At 45.7% G+C, this 20,945-nt stretch overlaps 1 protein-coding gene across 1 annotated transcript in view; it reads right to left on the bottom strand.

Annotated features, from left to right (window-relative positions):
- Positions 1-20,945, bottom strand: part of ADGRB1 (adhesion G protein-coupled receptor B1) — a 357,612-nt gene that overhangs the window by 307,107 nt on the left and 29,560 nt on the right. The gene's annotated exons all lie outside the window — the stretch shown is intronic.

Here is a 20,945-nt window from a genome sequence, read left to right as displayed (position 1 = left end):
GGTGTCCATGAGCTATAGCAGCACCAGCAGAACTTCTCCCCCCGTCCTTCAGCTTCTAGCCCACCCAGGAAAGAAGCAAGCCCACTGGCCCACCCAAATGCTGAAGGAGCACCCGGCCCAGCCGAGCCAGTCTCCTCTGCCACACTCAGGAAGCAGCAGGCACCTTACCTCCTGAGCGCCAGGGGAGTGGCCAGAAATGATGTTGCTCTGGAAGTAATGCTACCAGCCCGGGCCTGGGAGTGCACGCTCTTTGTGCCTTGTACAAGGAACTCCAAAGTCCGGTTTATAATTTTTTTCTTCAATCTGACAACGTTACTCCTTTATGAGCTAGATTCATTCTGAAAATCAAACTGACTTTTATCCCCTTTCTTTTCCGTAGGATTTCAGTCTTCACTGAGCTTGCCCAGAGTTGAAAGGCAGATGCACTTTTGGAAAGTAAAAGAGAAGCAATTCAGCCAGAGCAAAAATGAAGAGCTGTGTGTGCGTTACACTTTCCTCCTCCTCCTTTAAGCCACAGGTCTGCTGAGGATAATGAAAATTTGTTACTAATGGAAAACAACGGCGGTTTCTAGCAGAGGGCATACTAATATTGTCTTTGGAAGCTCATTTAATTAATAGCTAATGGCCAAAGGAGCTTATGGGAATGCAGAAAATTCACTCGTCCATTCCTGAACACGTGTTCCAAAAAGGAAGGATCAAGTTCCATATGACAATGATCACTGAGCTGTTACTCTTTTAAAGGCACTATGGCCCAAGTTAGAATGAGGGTCACACCAGGAAAGGGTCATCCATTCCTCCATGGTTTTGCTAATCAAATCTGACCGCCAAGTTGGTACTAGGCATTGAAAGAAAAGAAAGACCTCTGCCCAGTGTGGGAAGCTTGGTTCGATTTGTAAAACTGTGCAGGTGGGAAAGAGTTAAATACCCCCACCGCTCTCCATTCCACTCCAGTCTGAACAGCAGCCACCCACAGCCAGGGGCGGCACCAGGATTTCTGGCACCCGTGGCTGCCCCTACGTGTGCATGCATGTAGTGTGCGCGCGTGTCCCCGGACTGCGTGATGACATCATTGTGTGATGATGTCATCATGCAGCAAGCCAGCCCCATTGGCCAGCGGGTGGCTGGGATGGCGCATGGAGGCTGGTAACGCTCCCAGTCGGGTACGGTGGGTGGCTGGGGAGGTTCCGCATGCCACCCCGGATGCCTGCTGTGCCTGGCCTATGGCTGCTGTGCCTGGCCAGGGATGTGTGTTGGTGGTGGCGGTGGCGGTGGTGGCGGCGGCGGTGCGGGGCTGGCCGGCTGGAGCAGCTGCAGGCCAGGCACACCAGCTCCGTGGTGAGCGCCTCCGCCCCCGGCACCCCCTTTGGCACCCCCTTTGGTGCCTCAGCGCCCGTGGCACCCACCTCACTGCCTCAATAGTGGTGCTGGCCCTGCCCACAGCTGCCATTGAGCTTCAAGAGAGTCACAATCGAATCTCCGAGCATCTTATTTTGGGGGCTGAAATCTCACTCAGTTAAATCAAATTTACTCCCTAGGAAGTATGTCTAGGACTGTGGCCTTGATACAGCAAAGATGCAGGGCATTGGACTTTATGAAAACCCTGCAGTCTTTTGTAGTATGGGAGAAGTCCAGCAGGAATTAAACCTGGAAACGAGCCATGACCCGGAGGTGGCGTTTCCATGCAGGAGTGAGAGATCAGAGCTGAGATGATGCAGAATTTGACTGCAACTGGACGGTCAGGAAGTTAGAGATGCATAAGGGTATACATACAGGAGAGGAAATGGAGAGACAGAACCTGTTCTCCTAATCCCATAACAAAAAAATCAGGGGCACCAACCAAACAGGGATATTGGCTTCAAGAGACATTTGTGGGTTCCATACACGCACCTTTTTCTGGACATGCAACTTCCAAGACAGCAAAGATATAGGGTTGCCAACGCCAGGATCGGAAATTCCTGGAGATTTGGAGGATGGGACCTGAAGAAGCTGGCGTTTGAGGAGTGGAGGGACCTCGGTGGAGTATAATGCCAAGGCGACCACCCTCCAAAGCAGCCATTTTCTCTACAGCCTGAAGATCAGTTGTCGTTCCTTCCTTACATGGCTGTCACATTCAGTTTGCCAGTCTTTGACTTCATAACTGCTTCAAATGTTTGGCCTATGGTTTCCCGACTAACTCCCAGAGTCCCATTCTGCCTTGTCAAGAAGTCCTATCTCTCTCCAGCTCTTACATCCATTAACCATCGACATCTGCTATCTCCACTCAATTCCGCCTGTCACCTCGAGCTGATCTCTCCAGATCGGCTTGAACATTAATGGGATGTTTGTACTCTCTGACAGCTGAGAAATCGGAGTTATCAAGCGGGAGAAAAGCAGTGACTTGCCCCAGGGACCAACAAGGGCTCAGAGATTAAGACCATCACTCATTCCCTTTGCATACCTCAACCAGCCGAACACAGCAGAAACGAAAAAAAAAAGTCTCTGTTTATCTGGAGCCCTCCCTGAAGGACGTGGGCTCGGAGCAACAGCTTGGCTCAACGGGCAGCCTGGCCCACAGAGCAGGAGCAGCAGAGACTTCTGCCAACAGCAACAGGACATGCTGTGCCAGACTTCCACAGGAACCCAACCCTCAGTCTACCCTGGCATGCCCCGAAAACACATCTGAAATCATCTCCGCACAGACAGAGCTGATGGGAAACTCCTCTCTCATTTTTTTTTCTTAATTAAGAAAAAATTCTTGATTAAGAAAATGTATATCTTCCTAATGCAAATGAAAGAAAATGAAGAGGTGAAGAAATGTAAGACTTTATGGGCACGGAATTTAGGTAATAATATTGACCCAGAGGAGTGGAATAAGATATCGAAAGTAAATATTAAAATAACTAAATCTGCTATGTTTAAAGAGAACTTATATAAGATGTTTCATAGTTGGTACCTAACACCAGATAGATTGGCTAAAATGTTTAAAAATATGTCAAATGTAAGAAATGTACAGGGACGTTCTTTCATATGTGGTGGTCCTGTAAAGAGGAGCATAGATAGTGGATAACGGAATACAAACTATTTTGCAGATATCAGTTCCTCTCAAACCAGAAACTTTTTTTATTAAATTGTATGCCAGATATGAACAAGGAGCAAAGACATTTGACAATTCATAGAGTAACAGCGGCTAGAATTTTATTAGCGACTTACTAGAAAACAACAAAGAATTCTACAACAAGAAGAGTTAATAGTGAAAGTAATGAAAACTGCGGAAATGGACAAATTAACTTTGCTAATGAAAGGGCAAATGGAAGAAGATTTTTCCGCACCATGGGATCCCTTCTACAAATGGATGACAAATAAATATAATGATTAAATGTAATCAGGGCTTTTTTTCTGGGAAAAGAGGTGGTGGAACTCAGTACCGCACAATGATGTCACTTCGGGTCAGCAGGAACAAGGGGGGAGTTTTTAAACGTTTAAATCACCCTCATTGAAAATGGTCAGATGGCCGGTGGCCCCGCCCCCTGATCTCCAGACAGAGGGGAGTTGAGATTGCCCTCCGCGCTGTGGCGTGGAGGGCAATTTAAACTCCCCTCTGTCTGGAGATCAGGGGGCGGGGCCACCGGCCATCTGACCATTTTCAAGATGTGCCGGAACTCCGTTCCACCGCGTTCCCCCTGAAAAAAAGCCCTGAATGTAATATAATACTAAGGATAATAGTATATGATACAATAGAATTCACAGTTAATGATGTAGTAGGACGAAATACAAGAGGTGAAGAACTAGAAAATGGATATAGGCAAGCATAATGATAACTGTCTCATGTATCTTCTATATATAGAGAGAGCCAGTTTGGTGTAGTGGTTAAGAGCACAGGACTCTAATCTGGAGAGCCGGGTTTGATTCCCCAGTCCTCCACTTGAAGCCAGCTGGGTGACCTTGTGGCAGTCACAGCTCTCTGGCACTCTCTCAGCCCCACCCACCTCACAGGGTGTTTTGTTGTGGGGATAATAATGACATACTTAGTAAACTGCTCTGAGTTGGCATTGTTGTCCTGAAGGGCGGTATATAAATCGAATGTTATATGTGAAAAACAATTTTAAAAAAATTTAAAGCAAACTCCTCTCTCAAAAGGAAAGGAACAATTGGAACTAAAAACGGATGTTAAAAAATGTCGACACAATATTGAAAATTAGTGCAGGGGATCGGGTAGCCAACCTGGATCTCCAAGTGACCAAGCGATCAGTTTCCCTTGGAGAAAATGGCTGGTATGGAGAGTGGACACTATGAGATTGTAACCTATTGAGTTCTAGCCCACCCCCAAATTCTACCCTCCCCAAGCTGCACTCCCCAAATTTCCAGGTATTTCCCTACCCAGAGCTGGCAACTCTTAACGGGGTAGTGTACCAAACAGCAGGCGGGGCCTAGACATCTCCTGAAATTTCACATGATTTCCAGATTCCAAAGTTTAGTTCCCCGAGCTGCTTTGGAGGGCAGATTGTATTGTATTAAACCCTACTGGGGCCCTTCCGCTCCCCCAAACACAGACAGACAGACAGACAGACAGACAGACAGACAGACAGACAGACAGACAGACAGACAGACAGACAGATAGATAGATAGATAGATAGATAGATAGATAGATAGATAGATAGATAGATAGATAGATAGATAGATAGTTTTCTTTTTCTTTCTAGCACTCCTGGGCACACCCAACCAATCTCTGTGGGTCTGCAAAGAGTTTCTAGCGGAGTATTTTGGGCCACAGCCATCCAGGTTTGTAGGGAATGACACATTCCTTCTGCTTCTGGCTGCATCAAAGCAACAACTGGAAGTCAAACATGTAGGACAATTTCAGAAGGAACAAGGGAAGAGCTGCCCCAGAGAGTCCTCCCGATTCAATGGCCGTATGCTTCACCGGAGGAACAACACACCTGGATTATTTCATCAAAACGCACTGGGCAAGTTGCATGCAACGTTGTCTCCGTGCTTTTTGGCCGCACTCTGAAGCTTCGCTCCTCTCATTGAGCTTTCCTCCCCCATGTTTCCTAGCAATCCCAAACAAGATGAATTCTTGATCTCCCACAACCACACCCAACAAGATTGGGCCTCCGTCAAGACCTACAGCTTGGAAGGGGGCCCATCCCTGACTCGAGATGCTAGCAAGGGAGGTCTCCCATTTCAGTTTCCTGGAGGCAGCAAAACCAGCCGCAAGAGAATCATGCCCTGCTGTTGCATCCTCTGGGCAGCCCTCCGAACTAGCCAAGAGGCTGCGGCAATACTGGAGTGACTCTTTCTTGCTGTTGCCACTGATGGAATAAAAGCCAGAAAATTCTACTCCACATCCAGCAAAATAGCCACAAGGAGAGGAAATGGAAGCAGGTAGATTCAAGGGGGAGCGGAGAACAACAACAACAACAACAACAACAACAACAACAACAACAACAACAACAACAACAACAACAGTTGTGCTTATATACCGTTCTTCTAGACAGATTTTTGCCCCACTCAGAGTCTCTCTACATGAGAGAGGCTTTCTTTGCAAGACTCTCTTTGCGATCCCACAGATTTAGACTGGAGAGGTGAAATTGACAGAGCCTTCGGGGAGGCAAAGATGAAATTAACAAACCCGTTGAGGAGCGATCTCTGCCGGCTCTGTCTTTTTAAACTACGCTTCCCAGCTAACATTGTGTCTCCCTACATTTGACGTACACTTGCCTAGACGTCTCATGCAGAGAGACTCTCAGAGCCGTGAAAAAGGTCAGTGTTATTATTATGTGGCTGAGAGCAGTGACTTATCCAAGGCCACCTGCTGAGCTCATGAATGTAGAAGAATTTGATTTGCAGTACAACCAACTTAACCACTATGCTAGAGCATAGAAGAGTCTGAGGTGGGCAACTGGCATGTTGGCTGAACCACCTGACATTGTTTGACCCTACAACAAAAAAAAGCATCTCAAGAAGAAGGTAGACGAGGCTAGTTTTCTGTGTGCATGGAATTTTGTTACCTGGGAGTGTACGTGTTTCACATTAACCGTGAAGTGAAAAAAAAACAGAGACAAGTTGACCACTTCAGTAAGAACGAGGCCTCCATGCTGCTTGGGAAACATGTCTGACTTTGTTCTTCCCTCAAGTTCGACTTGCACTCAGGTCAAAGAAGAAAATAGCAGAGAGCACAGACGGGAAGAAAGCTGGGATTCACCCTGAAGGAAACCGAGACTGGCTTTTTCAACAACCGACTTGAAATGCCTACACTGAGTGCACCAAAGGTCCAGCATCCCAGTTGTCTCTGGGAAACGGCGCATCATCTGCTATGTCAAAAGCAGATAGTTCATGTACCGAGAAAGGGGGGGTGGTGCGAGGAAAGGTCAAGCTCTTTTCCTCCTGGCAGGAAGTCGACAGACTGCTCGGCTAGCACCCTGGGTCAGAGCTCTCTTTTGTTCTCCCAATTGTTTGGGTTTATAAATATTAGATGCTGGTGTGCAAGAGAACAGGCACTTGGGGAGAAGGCAAAGGCCTGCCTTTGTCCGAGAGATGGTTAGGAAAGAGACAGAAAGCTACCCAGGGACCTCTTCTAACCTTATCACATGAAGAACGCAAAATCCAGTTGGTCACTTCTGCAGCTTGCCACGGGCCCAGCTGCGTGGTCTCCAGGCACACGTGTCGCCTCGCTGAACCTTTATACTTTCTGACAACGGCAGCATTGTGAAACAGGACCTAAGACATTTTAGTATCACAGGGCTCAGTCTGTTTTTAAGTTCCTCTTCAGGGCAATTTTCTCATCATAATAGCAACTCGGGGTCTGATGCCAACTGCAGTTTATTTGTTACATCTGTTCTTTTCCCTCTCATATCCAACTTGGCCATCTAACAAAAGTTCCATTCCTGCCACTTCATTTCCAAAGACTTCCATGCTCACCTGTATGAGAGTTTCAAACCAGACGCGTTTTCTCAAAAAGTGTGCTGCACAAATGTTCAGGGGATACAAACAACTCTCTACCACTGCAGGATTCACAGCTGAAGCTAAACCTTCTTCACTTTTCCGTGAAGATAATTTCAGGTGGGTAGCCATGTTGGTCTGCAGAAGAACAGCAAGATTTGGATCCAGTAGCACCTTAAAAACCAACAAGGTTTTCAGGGTATACACTTTTGAGACTCAAAGCTCCCTTCATCAGATACCTGATATCTGACGAAGGAAGCTATGACTCTCAGAAGCTTATACCCTGAAAATCTCATTGGTCTTTAAGATGCTACCATAGCATCCTAGAGACCAACAAGTAGCATCTTAAAGACCAACAAGATTTTCAGGGTATTAACTTTCGAGAGTCAAAGCTTCCTTGACTCTCAAAAGTTTATACCTTTAAAACCTTGTTGGTCTTTAAGACACTACTGGATTCAAATTTTGCTCCTTCACCCTAACCACGCGAACCAATGCTAAAAAAGACAAAAAACCTCAGGTTAAAAACCTTTAAATGAGTGTTTAAAACAACTGTGTCATAGGAGAATTAGAATTTTTAAAAAATCTCTGCTATTTTGTGGCCCCACATCACTGAACCCATAGCTTCAGTGCCTATGAGCCAAAAAGCCACCATGGGCCACAGGCAAAGTAGAACACACACACGATGCACGGTTGGAATAGGTTTGAATTGGCATCTGCTCAGCTATCCCTTGTCTGGCTCCCCAGTTCCCCCCAGAGTAAACCCCTTGCCCACCCCGCCATTGGCAGTCCTGTCTGCTAGCATTCTATTCACACATTACCAAATGTCTACAAAGAAGACACATCCAGGGACAGACTGGGATGAGAAAATGACCCTGGAAAGGGACCCATTCCCTGGCCACTGTGAAGTCCCCAACCCGATTGAGGAGGGAAATGGGAAAAAATAAGTTTCTACAGTGTTCAGGTTGCCTGCTTGTATTAGAAGCTACTTGCACCCACTACACGGGGTTCAGACTGCTGGTATGCAGTGGTGCTCCCTTCCTGCCTTGCTGGGGTGGTCATGGTAGGGAGGTACCCATCCCCCAGGCCATCAGCCCACCAGGACTTTTTCCTGGTGGCCTTAATGGCCCATCTGCCCCTGGTAGGAACGAACCTGACAACGCCTCTTTGCACGCCAGTGTGGTGTAGTGGTTAAGAGCGGCAGGACTCTAATCTGGAGAACTGGGTTTGATTCCCCACTTCTCCACTTGAAGCCAGCTGGGTGACCTTGGATCAGTCCCAGAGCTCTCTCAGCCCCACCCACCTCACAAGGTGATTGTTGTGGGGATAATAATAACACACTTTGTAAACCATTCTGAGCGGGCATTAAGTTGTCCTGAAGGGCACTATATAAATCGAATGTTATTATGTTATTATTATTGGGATGCTATGAACCTGGCATTCCCTCCAAAAGAGTGGTTAATGTTGTCTAAGGACAGTGGATAAACAATCTGGTTCTCCAGATTAGTGGTTAAGAGTGGCAGGACTCTAATCTTGAGAACTGGGTTATTTTTTTTGCAAGTTTTTAAAAAAAAAATTAATTACTAGTACTACAAAAGGGAAAAAATAGGGACAGGGAGAAGGGGAAGAAACAACACATAACAACACAAACACTACATCTACAAGTAATGCATTCCCTTCATACTGCAATTATTTAACATTAGAACTTTGTAAAATGCTGTTAGATTGGTAGATCTTATAAAATACAAACTACAATCATGATTAGGTCTTCTTCCCCCCTCTGGATCTCGGTCGCAATTCTCTCTGGAAAGCTACAGTCACTGTGCTCGTTCCCTCCTCCCCTCCCCCTTCAGGCTTAAAGTCCTCTTCTTCTTGCTGGAAATCTTGATGTTTACACACAAAGTCCCTTAGCTGATCTTCTGATGTTATCTTGTGAGCTTGATCTTTGTAGCTAAACCAAATACCTTCTGGAAATAACCATTTGTACTTTATTTCACGTTTCCTCAGAAGAGCTGCAAACCTTTTATATTTAAATCTTCTTTTCCGAGCTAAAAATGGAACGTCCTTCAATATCTTAACCTTATTGCCCAGAAAGTCCAAGTCCGCATTGTATGAATTATATAGGATGGTGTCCCGGATCTTCTTAGATGAAAAGTCAATAATAATCTTGTGCGGCAGCTGACGCTTCGTTGCATATTTTGAAGAAGCCTGACGGACTTCCAAAATGGCGCTTTTTAACTCTTCTTTAGTTGCCTTCGTGGGTATCGCCAAAAGTTCCGACACCAAATCCTTTAAATTCCCATTTTCCTCCTCCTTCACATTCTGGAGACACAATATTGTCTGAGCACGGTCCACTTGCAACCCGATCAGTTGGTTCTCCAACAGCTTTAAGTCTTTGTTTGTGGCCCTCATGAGTGCTGCGTTTTCCCGAGCAGACTTTTCCGCCCCCCCCCCGCTGCTTCCTTAATGGTTTTCACTTCACTCTCAATTAAGCCAACTCTTTGATCAGTTTCGTTTAACTTGTCAACAAAGGGCTTTATTGCTTCGACGACTGACCACTTTACTAGCTCCTCCAGAGACTCCCCTTTCCCCTGCAAAGCAGCCGAGATAGATTTGCCCATAGCGGGGATCTGCTTTTTCGTCGCCATCTTGGGGGGGGGGGAATCCACCAGCCAAGTTTCGATACTCAGTGAAGGGGAAGAAATCCGAGCCTTCTTAGCTTCAAATCCCACCAAGCCTTCGCATACGCTTGTAGTAACAGAAGGGATTCGCTACTTACAGGTTTTCACCTTAAATCTGCTTTTTGCCGTTCTCCATGGCCCGGCAGCACACGAAGTGCTGCGCAAGTCTGCCGGCCTCCATAGGAGCAAACGGGCAATTTACCCCCCCATCGATTTGGGGGGGGGGTTCTTCCCGTTGCACTCTGGACCCTGACACCCTCACTGGGAGTCTTGGGGGCTAGCCTTTGCAGGTCAGCCGCCCGGTCAGGCTGCTCGGGCGCTTCCTCCCGGACCTGCAGATAGGAGCGTCCAACATGGCTGAGAAAACGAAACCGAATCCATCTTGAGAACTGGGTTAGATACCCCATTCCTCCGCTTGAAGCCAGCTGGGTGACCTTGGGTCAGTCACAGCTTCTCGGAGCTCTCTCAGCCCCACCCACCTCATAGGGTGATTATTGTGGGGATAACAATAACACACTTTGTTAACCACTTTGAGTGTGGCATTAACAACAACAACAATATTCGATTTATATGCCTCCCTTCAGGACAACTTAATGCCCACTCAAAGCGGTTTACAAAGTATGCTACTATTATCCCCACAACAAAATACCCTGTGAGGTGAGTGGGGCTGAGAGACCTCTGAGAGAGCTGTGCCACCTTTCCCTTCAGCAATCTTGGATGCCACCATCCAGCTCACCCTGGAATTGGCTGGCACCATCATCGTTTGGCGTCGTGAGCAAAGCCTGGGAGATTTATTCTGGATATTGTATTGGGACTTTCTTCTCTCTTCATATATGTGTACTGGACTGACTGTTGATGTATTGAGTAGCCATTAGTGCTGTATAAGTAATATAGTTGTATTTGTACATATTGGCATGCTTCCTTTGTCTTTGTTAAGTAGTGCTTTTGAGGAAGTAATTTCTCCCCTTCTCTCCTTTCCCAGAGCTGTGACTGACCCAAGGTCAGCCAGCTGGCTTCAAGTGGAGGAGTGGGGAATCAAACCTGGCTCTCCAGATTAAAGTCCCGCACTCTTAACCACTACGCCAAACTGTACACCAACTCTTCAGTTGTCCTGAAGAGTGGGATACAAATCGAATGTTGTTGTTGCTGTTATGCTAAATGCGGGTCAAGGGTGAATGGCTGGACCCAATTCAATTCAGCCGAGTTTTGGCACTGAGCAGAATGAAAGCATCTTTCTTTGACCCAACCCTAGAATGGACTGCAGGAATCACATTCTGATACAAAGTCGAGCGTCGTTGTAAAAGTAAAACAGGGATGGGAGAACCGTGTATACCATTCTTGGAGGAAGGGTGGGCTAAAAATATACTAGATAGACAGATTCCATCATTCATTCCACCATAGGGTTGTCAGCCTCCAGCTAGTGGCTGGAGATCTCCTGGAATTACAACTGGTCTCCAGGCCATAGAGATCAGTTCACCTGGAGAAAATGGCTACTTTGGGGGATGGACTCCATGGAATTATACTATGCCAAGGTCCTTTCCTGCCCCAAACCCCACTTTCTCCAGGTTTCTCCCCCCAGATTCCCAGGAATTTCCCAATTTGGAGCTGGCAATCGTATTCCACCATTAGAAGTGGTGCTGTAGACTGAGCTAAACTGAACGGCACTTAGGATGTAAGCTATAAATTTACGGAATCGCATCTCGATGGGCATGGTGAATTTCAGCAAGGGGGTGGGAGTGATGCCAGCCCCCTCGCTGTAGAGCACACTTCCCTCCTGAGAACCAGACAGTGCTCTGCACCCAAGAAGGAGTGTTACTGATACAGAAAGTGGTGGAGAACATGTCACAGCCCAAACAGTGAAGAGTTTATGAGCCCTTTCCTGCAGCAAAGATCTTCTTGGCACAAGTTCCCTGCATCTCCAGGCCAGAAGGCCCCTCTGGACCAGATCCTCATTGAGGATGAGAATAAGTGTTCTATTTCATTTAAAAATATATCTTACATACTAATACTCAAGCAGACCTAGAGTTGCTAGGTCCCCTTACCCTCCCAGTGGGAGGTGAGAAACCTGGCACTCATCTTCCTATCAGGCTGTGCGATGACCTCACTTCCAGGAAGTGACATCACTGTGCAGGGATTATGCCACCTCTGAGAGCGCTCTGGTGTTCCGTAGCAGGCTGATCTCAGCCCATTTGGGGCCAAATTGGGACCATTTTTGTCTGTCTGTCTGTCTGTGCATTTGTATATATAACCCCCCCCCAAATGTTAAAAGGAGCACCTGTAGCTTTAACCAGATGCCTTCAGTGATTGTTGCTAGGCAACCATAACAGTCCAGCCAATATTCCAGGCTTGGTTTCTGTCAGTGATAGTCAGAAGGAGGAGCAGGGGCCTTTCCAGGGCTGTTTTGGCCTTTGAGGGAGGTCTCATTGAGGCCAGGATGAGAAGCAACCACTGGGAGACTTGATACCACATAACTTGCATGACTTACCCATGCCTGGCTGCTTGCTGCTGTTCAGCACCCCCCCACACACCCCATTACAGGTTGTATAGTGGTTAGAGTTTCAGAGTACGCTATGGGAGACCCAGGTTCGAATTGCCACTCTGCTGTGGATGTTCAGTGGGTGACTTTGATCCAGTCACACACCCTCAGCCTAACCTACCTCTCAGATTTGTTGTGAGCATAATCTAGAGGCAAGGAGAATGATGTAATCTGCTTTGGGTTCCTGCTTTGGGGAAAAGGCAGTAGATAAGTGAAGTAAATGAATAAATATAGTTGAAGATGGGGAGGTAGATAAAAGGTAAGTTGTTTAGTGGGTTTGAAGGAGCCAAGGTTGAAGGGAAAGGTGAGCATATAGAGGCTGCCAGGAGGAGAGAAAGAGGAAATAATGTTAGGAAGAGGATACAGGGGAAAGTGAAGTCCCCCCAGAAAGTTCTTGCAGGTTCCCCACCACACAACTGAACCCAGGTGAGCTGGCCCCACACAACTGGGCTATAGGGGAGATGTTACAGGGAGTGGAGGGGGAAAGGTAAAGACAGGGGGCAGACAAAGGTGGGTTGGAAAGATAGAAGGAAGCAGGAAAAGGAGGAGAGGCTGTGGGGGGGCAGGGAAGGGGGAAAGGACATGGTAGGGGACAGAAATACGAGATGCCCGTAAGTCCTTGCAGGCCCTCCACTTGTCTCTTTATATTTTTGTCATTGGTTCAGTTCTTGGTTTTTCACGGCTGGTTCAGCAGACCCATTTGTTTTGGTTGCCTGTGTTTTTATATGAAATTTATACTGATTTTTTTATATGTACGGCATACATCATTTAAGCGTATGTTACAGTAAAGACAGTATAAATGTAGAATGCTGATTTATTGATGCACAAATAATGTTAGAAAAGGCATTCATTTTACAGGGGGGGGGAAATGGTGGGAGGCAGCAGAAAACAGCAGAAAAATAAATAACCGCCCGCTCGATTTGCTCAAGGGAGTAACGAAACTGAAATGCGGATTCTCGGCTCAAAATGGCAGGGAGGAGAACTTGAAATCACCCTTAATTTCCTCTTCTATCAGAAGCCAGAATCCCCATCAGACAGGACGCCACCCTCCATAATGGTTTCTGTGTATTTGTATTAAGCACCATCGAGTACTTTCTGACTTATGGAGACTCTATAAATCAACCATCTCCCAAATGTCCTATCATTGTCATCCTGGCTCAGGGCTTGCAAAGAGAAGGCTGTGGCTTCCTTTATTGAGTCAATCTGTCTCTTATCAGGTGTTCCTCTTTTCATATAGCCTTCCAGATTTCCTAGCATTATTGTCTTCTCTTCTCATGATGTGACCAAAGTACAATAGCCTCAGAGTCTCTCTACATGAGACGCCTGGGCGTGCATTCGTCAAATGTAGGGAAATGCAATATTAGCCAGGAAGTGTAGTTTAAAAAGGCAGAGCTGGCAGAGATCGCTCCTCAGCGGGTTTGTTAATTTCATCTTTGCCTCCTCCAAGGCCCTGTCAGTTTCACCTCTCCAGTCTAAAACTGTGGGATTGCAAACAGAGATCAGCGAGGAATGGAAATGGGCTGGAACTGCCTTCCAGAGCCGGGCTTGGACCTGGAGAGGTTATAATGGGCTGATGTTTCCCTTCCGGCATTTCACAGCCCCGTCACACAGATCCAGTGTAGAACAAAGTCTTTGCCCTTCCGCTGGCTCTGTCTTTTTAAACTACCCTAACTGGCTAACATTGCTTCTCCCAACACATGTTCTTCACATGTTAGATGCCTCATGTAGAGAGTCTCTCTGTTTAATAATTCTACTTAAGGCCACAACAGATGCGGCAAAGATCACACTTTCCCATCTATCAGTAAAGGGTTAACTGTGCCCATATGCAACCCCAGTTCGGGTTTGAACCACACAGTGATAGGAGGCGAAATTTAACCCTTCAAGCCCTATTCAGTTCCACTGATCAAAACTTGTCTCCCTACACTGTTATTAGCATTTTAAAAAGTAGATGAGCCTTAGGGCCAAGCTACACATGACGAATGACACTTGAACGGCAAGTGTATTTCTCCCTGTTCACTTGCCCTCCACTCAATCCACTTGCTGTTCAAGTGTCATTCGTCATGTGTAGCTTGGCCCTGAGTTTCCTTTAAAAAGCAAATCCCAGTATCCAAACCCAGTTTCAGTGAGCACAACTGAGAGCCAAGCTACAAGTGACACCTGACACAGGTTGGACACTTGTCAGCTTCTCTCAAGTTTTGATGGGAAATGTAGGCGTCCTGGTTTTACAGCTTGGCTCTCCATTATAGCTGCAAGACCAGGATGCCTACATTTCCCATCAAGACTTGAGGGAAGCTGACAAGTGTCCAACCTGTGTCAGGCGTCACTTGTAGCTTGGCTCTGAGCATGGCATGAAGAGTTAAATCCCCGCTCCCTGTCCCACAATCCAAGTGACAGTTACAGACGAGCACAGTTTTCTTGGGCTGCTTTCACATTTATTTATTTATTACATTACATTTCTAGACTGCCCTCCCCGTCAGACGGGCTCAGGGCGGTCTGTTGGATAGTGCACTCTGAAGGTACTTTAGCAATTGTTTGCAACTGGATTGTCAGTTTTGGCAGCTTCGGCGTGGGAAACTCGAGGAGATTTGGGGACGATGTTAGTGGAGAGCAAGCACGGGGAGGGATTACACCTAAAACTGACAGTATACCATAATCTCTGCCCTTCAAAGCTGCTATTTTCTCCCAGGGAATTGAGCTCTGTAGTCTGGAGATCAGTTGTAATTCCAGAATACCAAACTCCACCTGGAGGCTGGCAACTAAATGTTGCCCTGCCAATCCTGCTAGGAGCTTAGGATACTGTACAAGTTTCTCCCGTCTACATTTCAACCCCATGACAATTCCATAGGGTAGATTAGGCTGCAAGAACAACTGGCTCAAGTTCATCCAGTGAGCTTCACAGCTAAGCAGGGCTATGCTGACACTCTAAGCTCTATATTGTTACTGGCACCACTAAGTTGCACCGCACAGTCTCTCTGATCAAGACCTGGGATGTTTGCCCCATCTGTCTTGGCCCTTAGAAGCTGCCACCTATTCTTTCCAGCACCGTGCATGTAGATGCTTTCTTTTCTTTTTATTCTTTTTAATTCCCATGCAAAGCAAGGGACCTAGCAGTAAGAGATTGCAATCTTCAATGCAACATTCTCACATTAAAACAAACGCAACCGGTCCAACTCTGCAAGCAACCCAAGCAATCACTTGGCGACAATAGTTTGAGGGGCTGTCGTCGTCGTCGTCGTCATCATCATCATCATCATCATCATCATCATCATCATCATCATCATCATCATCATCAACAACAACAACAACAACAACAACAACAACAACAACTTGCAGTCCATTCTCCCCACAAGCAAGCTCAGAGAGGATCACATCGATTTAAAAATACAGAAATAAAGAAAAATTAGACAAGCGGTAGGTGAGTTAATTTGAAATGTGCAAATCTCTCATAATGTCACAGAGGATGCTGGAGCATGACTCTCAGAGCCAAAACACACGAGAAGAAATACCTAGGTTCAGCACGTGTTCTCTTACCTCAAGGTTTGTTGGGAAGTGTAGGCGTCCTGGAAGCTTAAAGTTTAGCATTTACAGAGCAGCAGGAAGGGGAAGGGAAATACAGGCGCCTGTATTTCCCTTCCTGCTGCTCTCTAAATGCTAAACTTTAAGCTTCCAGGACGCCTACAGATCCCGGCAATCCTTGAGGTAAGAGAACACGTGCTGAACCTAAGTATTTCTTCTCGTGTGTTTTGGCTCTAGGTCTGCACATGGCACTGTGTAAACCAAGAGTCACCTTCACCCCTGTTAGCATTCGCCTGTATCATTGAAGCTGCTTGTGAGGAAGGAAAATGCCTTGGGTGGGCCCTGAACAACCCCCGTATTAAATAATAATAAAGCAGCAATCATCGTTGCGACGAAGAAGTAAATTCCTAGTTGAAAGCAGAATGCAGCTCTTAGAGCCCAGATCAGTACAGGCGTAATTCCCTTGGCCTCCATCTTTATGCTTCGCTCCTGGTTTTTTTGTACCATCCTGCAGTGCAAAGAACATCAGACTCCTCACGTTGGCTGAGCTACAGGGATTCTAAATATTGCCCTGCAGGGTGCTAAGGGAAGAGCTGCCGTTTTTGGAACTGCATGGAGCCGAAAAAGAGATATGTTGCATGCTCAAACTTGCAACAGTAGTACTTCCTTTCCAAGGAAGCCCCAAGCCATAAAGGGCTTTAATACCAGCAGCTTGAATTGAGCAAAGACGCAAACTGGGAGTCAGTGTAGGTGGAACAAGACTGGGGTGATATGATCTCTGTGAACCACTCCAGTCGATATCCCTGCTGCAGCATGCTGCACCAACATAGCTTCCAGACAGTCTCCAAGGGCAGCCCCATGTAGAGTGCAATGCAGTAATCTAATCTCGATATTACCTGGGCACAGGGCAGTGCGCGCTCTCAGGATGAGCTCATGTATCTCTCTATGCACACGCCCCATTTGGGACACTGCAAAGAAGACCAATTTGCCCCACAATTAAAAAAAAATTCAAAGTGGCTCACAGTACAAGAAGTACAAACTCATAAATGAATAAATGAATGAAAGCAGAGGCCCCTATTTCACCGGAGCCCAACTGCGTGGCGTACTTCGCCTACCACTGAATCTAGCCTCAAGTATTTTGCTGTATCGACAGAGTGCTTTTTTGCTCTCTGATGGTGACAGAGAGAGAGGACAAAAATTTGTGAGGGGGAGGAACGGAGGAAGAGAGAACCATCCCACGTTTTCGGTCTGAATTCAGACTTCAAGAGACATTTCTCGATCCTGTGTAATATACCCCTCCATTCTCTCCCCCTTAACATTTAATTATTGGATCGAAAGAGGCAAGCAATTAACAAAATCTATACACAACAGGAACAAAAGGAATTCACAGCTTCTTCTCACACTGAAGGGCCAGATACCAGGGAACTCACATTTCCACCTTTATCGCTTTATGCGTGTTCCTTCCCAGAGAGAGTTCTGTTTTCTAGCGGGGAGACAGATGGAGGTTTTCACCTACACTTGCTGAAGGAAAGGTCACACCGTGCATTTACATATAGAAGCCAAGAACAATTTTGCCTCTTGCAAAAAGTTCTGCCTCCTCGGATACAGCTGTTTGTATCTTCTTGCCTTGTATATACCTAAATCCCCGGCTCCCACCCTCCAACCCCCGCCACCAACTACCTGGCTGGTGGGGAGGAAAGGCAGAGGAATAGGCCTCTTGGGCACACTCTCAGGGAGGCACAACAATGTAATTTCCGGGAGTGACATCAGTGTGTTGCCCAGGAAGCACTCCTGGACCCTATGCGATGACATCACTTCCTGGAAGTGATGTCATGACACCCCTCTGGAAGTGAGCATACACAAAGACGTCCAGAAAGGTGAGGGCGGGTCCCCTCCGGCCAGGAGGGTAAGGAAACCTGACAATCGTAAACTGCCATGCCACTTCATGGCACACAGGTTGACTCCGTGGCAAACTCATAAAAAGTAACATCTAGTTTGGCTCTTTGTCAGTGCAATGATTTCCTCCTCATGTCACACATAGATCCCATTTGGCAGTTCAAGGATTTGTATGTGCAAAGTGTGTGGAATGACCTGCCTGAGGAAGTCAGAAGAGCCCCCCCCCCCCCGGCTTTTCATAAACGATGCAAAACCGAACTATTTAAAAAGGCTTTTTACTCAAATGGGAGGGTAGTATTGTAGGGAGGGGGTCTCAGATGCTTCACTAATGAATTAGAGACCATAGACTTCATCATTATATTGCCTTATATATTATTTTTAAATATGTACTCCTATGTACCACCAGCACCCCATGTTGTCAAATGTTAGTCCTAGAACTGATTACGTTCTGCTTCAGTATTTTTTCTACTCTGTATTGGATTCTTGCTAATACTATGTCTTTTAAACTTGTATCTGTTTATCCTATGTCCTTGATACTGTATTGAAATGTCCTTGATACTGTATTGAAATGTACTTGGTACTGATTGTACTAATCTCCTACTGTGTAATCCACCTTGAGTCTCAGTGAGAAAGGCGGACTATAAATGACATAAATAATAATAATAATAAATAAAAAGTATTTGCTTCTTTATTAAGCATTCTAAACTGGACTGCAAACTATTTTTCAAGTGCTACATAATGCTGCTTGCAAGTCATAGTCATATTGCCATTTGAGCAGAGGTGTGCTTACCTGCCCCTAAATAAAAATGAACTGAAACATATTAAAAACAGTTTGGGTGAGTAGCTGAGTTAGAGGGCAGTGGAAGAGCAAGAATTAAGACCAGTAGCATCGTAAAGACCAACAAGATTTCCAAGGTACACACTTCTGAAAATCAGAACTCTGGTATCTGACAATGGGAACTTTGATCCTTGAAAGCTTATATCCTGGAAATCTTGCTGGTCTTTAAAGTGCTACTAGACTCGAATATTAAAAACAAAAATTGCAATTACAAAAATTGCAGAAAACAGCAATGTGAAGACATCTTCTGGCAATTCTTACTCAACAAGGGAAAGCCTGGCAGAATAATTACGTTTTCATTTGCTTCTGAAATGATCCCAAGGGAGAAGATTGGTGACCTCTTCGTGCATTCAACATTGCTGTAACTTAGAAGGTAATGTTTCTAGCAGGTGGCAAGAGCTGTTAATGCTTTTGGTGGATCATGCTGGAGAAAGTGATCCCTGGAAAAGTCAGGGACCCAGAAATCAAGGAGCTTAAAACGTCAAAAGCAGCATCTCATATGAAAGATAAGTATGTGAATATGGATCTTGCTGAAGGCATGGCCTTGAACTTTATGGTTAGGGTTGCAATTAGGGGTGTGCATCAGGGAAAAATTTGGGTTTCCTGCTTTGGATTTACCTGAAGCGGGAAACTGATTTGGAATAACCTGGATCCCAAAGCAGCAAGCTGCTTCAGGGTTTGGGTCTTTAAATCGCTTCGGTATACTCCGTAAAGATTCGGAGCATACCGAAGTTAAGGGGAAGCTTTGCCCTAGCCCCCCCATGTAGAACCTTAGCATAGGGTTGCCAGCTACAGATAGGGAAATTCCTGGAGATTTGGGGGTGAAGCCAGAAGCGGGTGGGGTTTAGGAGGGGAAGGGCCTCAGAAGGGTATAATGTCATAGATTCCAGAGTCCAAAGCAAGGGAACTGATCTCTGTCATTGGGACACAGTTGTAATTCCAGGAGATCTCCAGCCACCACCTGGAGGCTGGCAACCCTGCATGAAACAGGTGATATCTTAAAGTTACAAGAGCAGATCCATTAAAAAAAAACATGGCAAAATCCTCCCAAATCATGGCAAAGTAGAAATCTGAATGTGGTTCAAACTCCTAGGATTTTCAGATTTTGGAAATGTGGGACAGAGTTGGGGCGGGGGGGTTAACTGGAAACACCCTTCCTTCTTATTTAGTTAAAATACATATAGACCTTTTCTCTTGTGGTAGAGAGTTGCAGCATCCCTTAATTAATGCTCAGGGAGGCCCTGATCTCAGAGAAAACATTCATTTGCTGGAAACAACGATAAACTTCTCAAATTGCAGGCCTGGAGGAAATGAGTTTCCTTTATGGAGACAAATAGAAAGGGTTAGGAATGACCATTTGTTCACCTGCCAGGAAGCAGCAAGATTGATGGCTGTTTGGACCTAGTGAGTGGAGTCATAAAAAGTTTGGGACATGCACCTTAATTTGATTGGAAGAAAGGTGCATGCGTGTGGGGACCCACTCCCGGTTTCATGATAAGTTAGAAGTTTACCCTCCCTGTAGGGACAGGAAAGAGTGAAAGATAATTTATTTCTTATTTGTTTATTTATTTACATTATTTATAGAACACCTGTCTCACTGAAACTCAAGGCAGATTATGCAGTATAAATCAATATGAACATCAGCTGGGAAATTCAATAAACAATACAACAGAGTAAGGAAAGCAGAAATTTGAAAACAAGTAGAAGTCCAATACTGGGCTGAAAAAACATTGCTGAAAGAAATATAAACAGATTGATAGGACATATTTGATAAATAAATTGTTATGTAGGTCCCAGAAATCTAATTAAAGGATTCCACGTTTGGGCCATTAGCAGAGTCTATCATTTGGCATAGGAAGCATGATTATGGGTGGTTGTGAGCTCGTTCTGCTGGCTGGTATATGTGCAGGAGAGAAAATAATAAAAGCATACACTTGGTTTATATTTAGAAAAAAAGTAAGAGTTCTTTATTGCCAGAACTCCATACTCTGATGGGAAAGGAGGAGAGATAGATCCTAACTACCAATCTAGTCTGATGGACATGGATGGCAGGACAAGGTCTGCATCCATGCTGCCAAGATGGAGGGAGGAGGAGGAGAGAGATGGTGCCTGGAACAAAGCTAGGAAGAGAAGGAGAGAGAAGGAGGAAGTCAGGAGGAGGAAATCTTGAGAATAGCAATCCGCGTATTAAAGGACAGTCAGAGCAGTAAACAATAGTAAACAGTAAACAGAGTGCCCTGACCTCTCTTTCTAACTTTTTGGTTTGTCCCCCTCTGGAACCTAAGGAGAGAGACAGAGCTGGATCCTCCTTTTCCAACAATATTAAATAGCACAGAACCATCCAGAAAGAACATACTTACAGCAACAGAGAGTACACAGTAGAATAGTCTACAGTTACTATCCCTGTACTATCTCTCTGAACCATTTCCTTACAGCACAACTCTATTTCCTACTTCAGGTAGTACACACACACCCAAATGCACATAGGCCTTATCCCTGTCCCAAGCAATGAGTAGGGGGTAACGGGCAAAGCGTGGTTGTATCCAACCCCATTAGGCTT

The sequence above is a fragment of the Eublepharis macularius genome, chromosome 7 (genome assembly GCF_028583425.1).
Source record: "Eublepharis macularius isolate TG4126 chromosome 7, MPM_Emac_v1.0, whole genome shotgun sequence".
Classification (NCBI taxonomy): Eukaryota; Metazoa; Chordata; class Lepidosauria; order Squamata; family Eublepharidae; genus Eublepharis; species Eublepharis macularius.
Note: the sequence above shows the minus strand (reverse complement) of the source record. Positions and strands in the feature narration are given on the sequence as shown.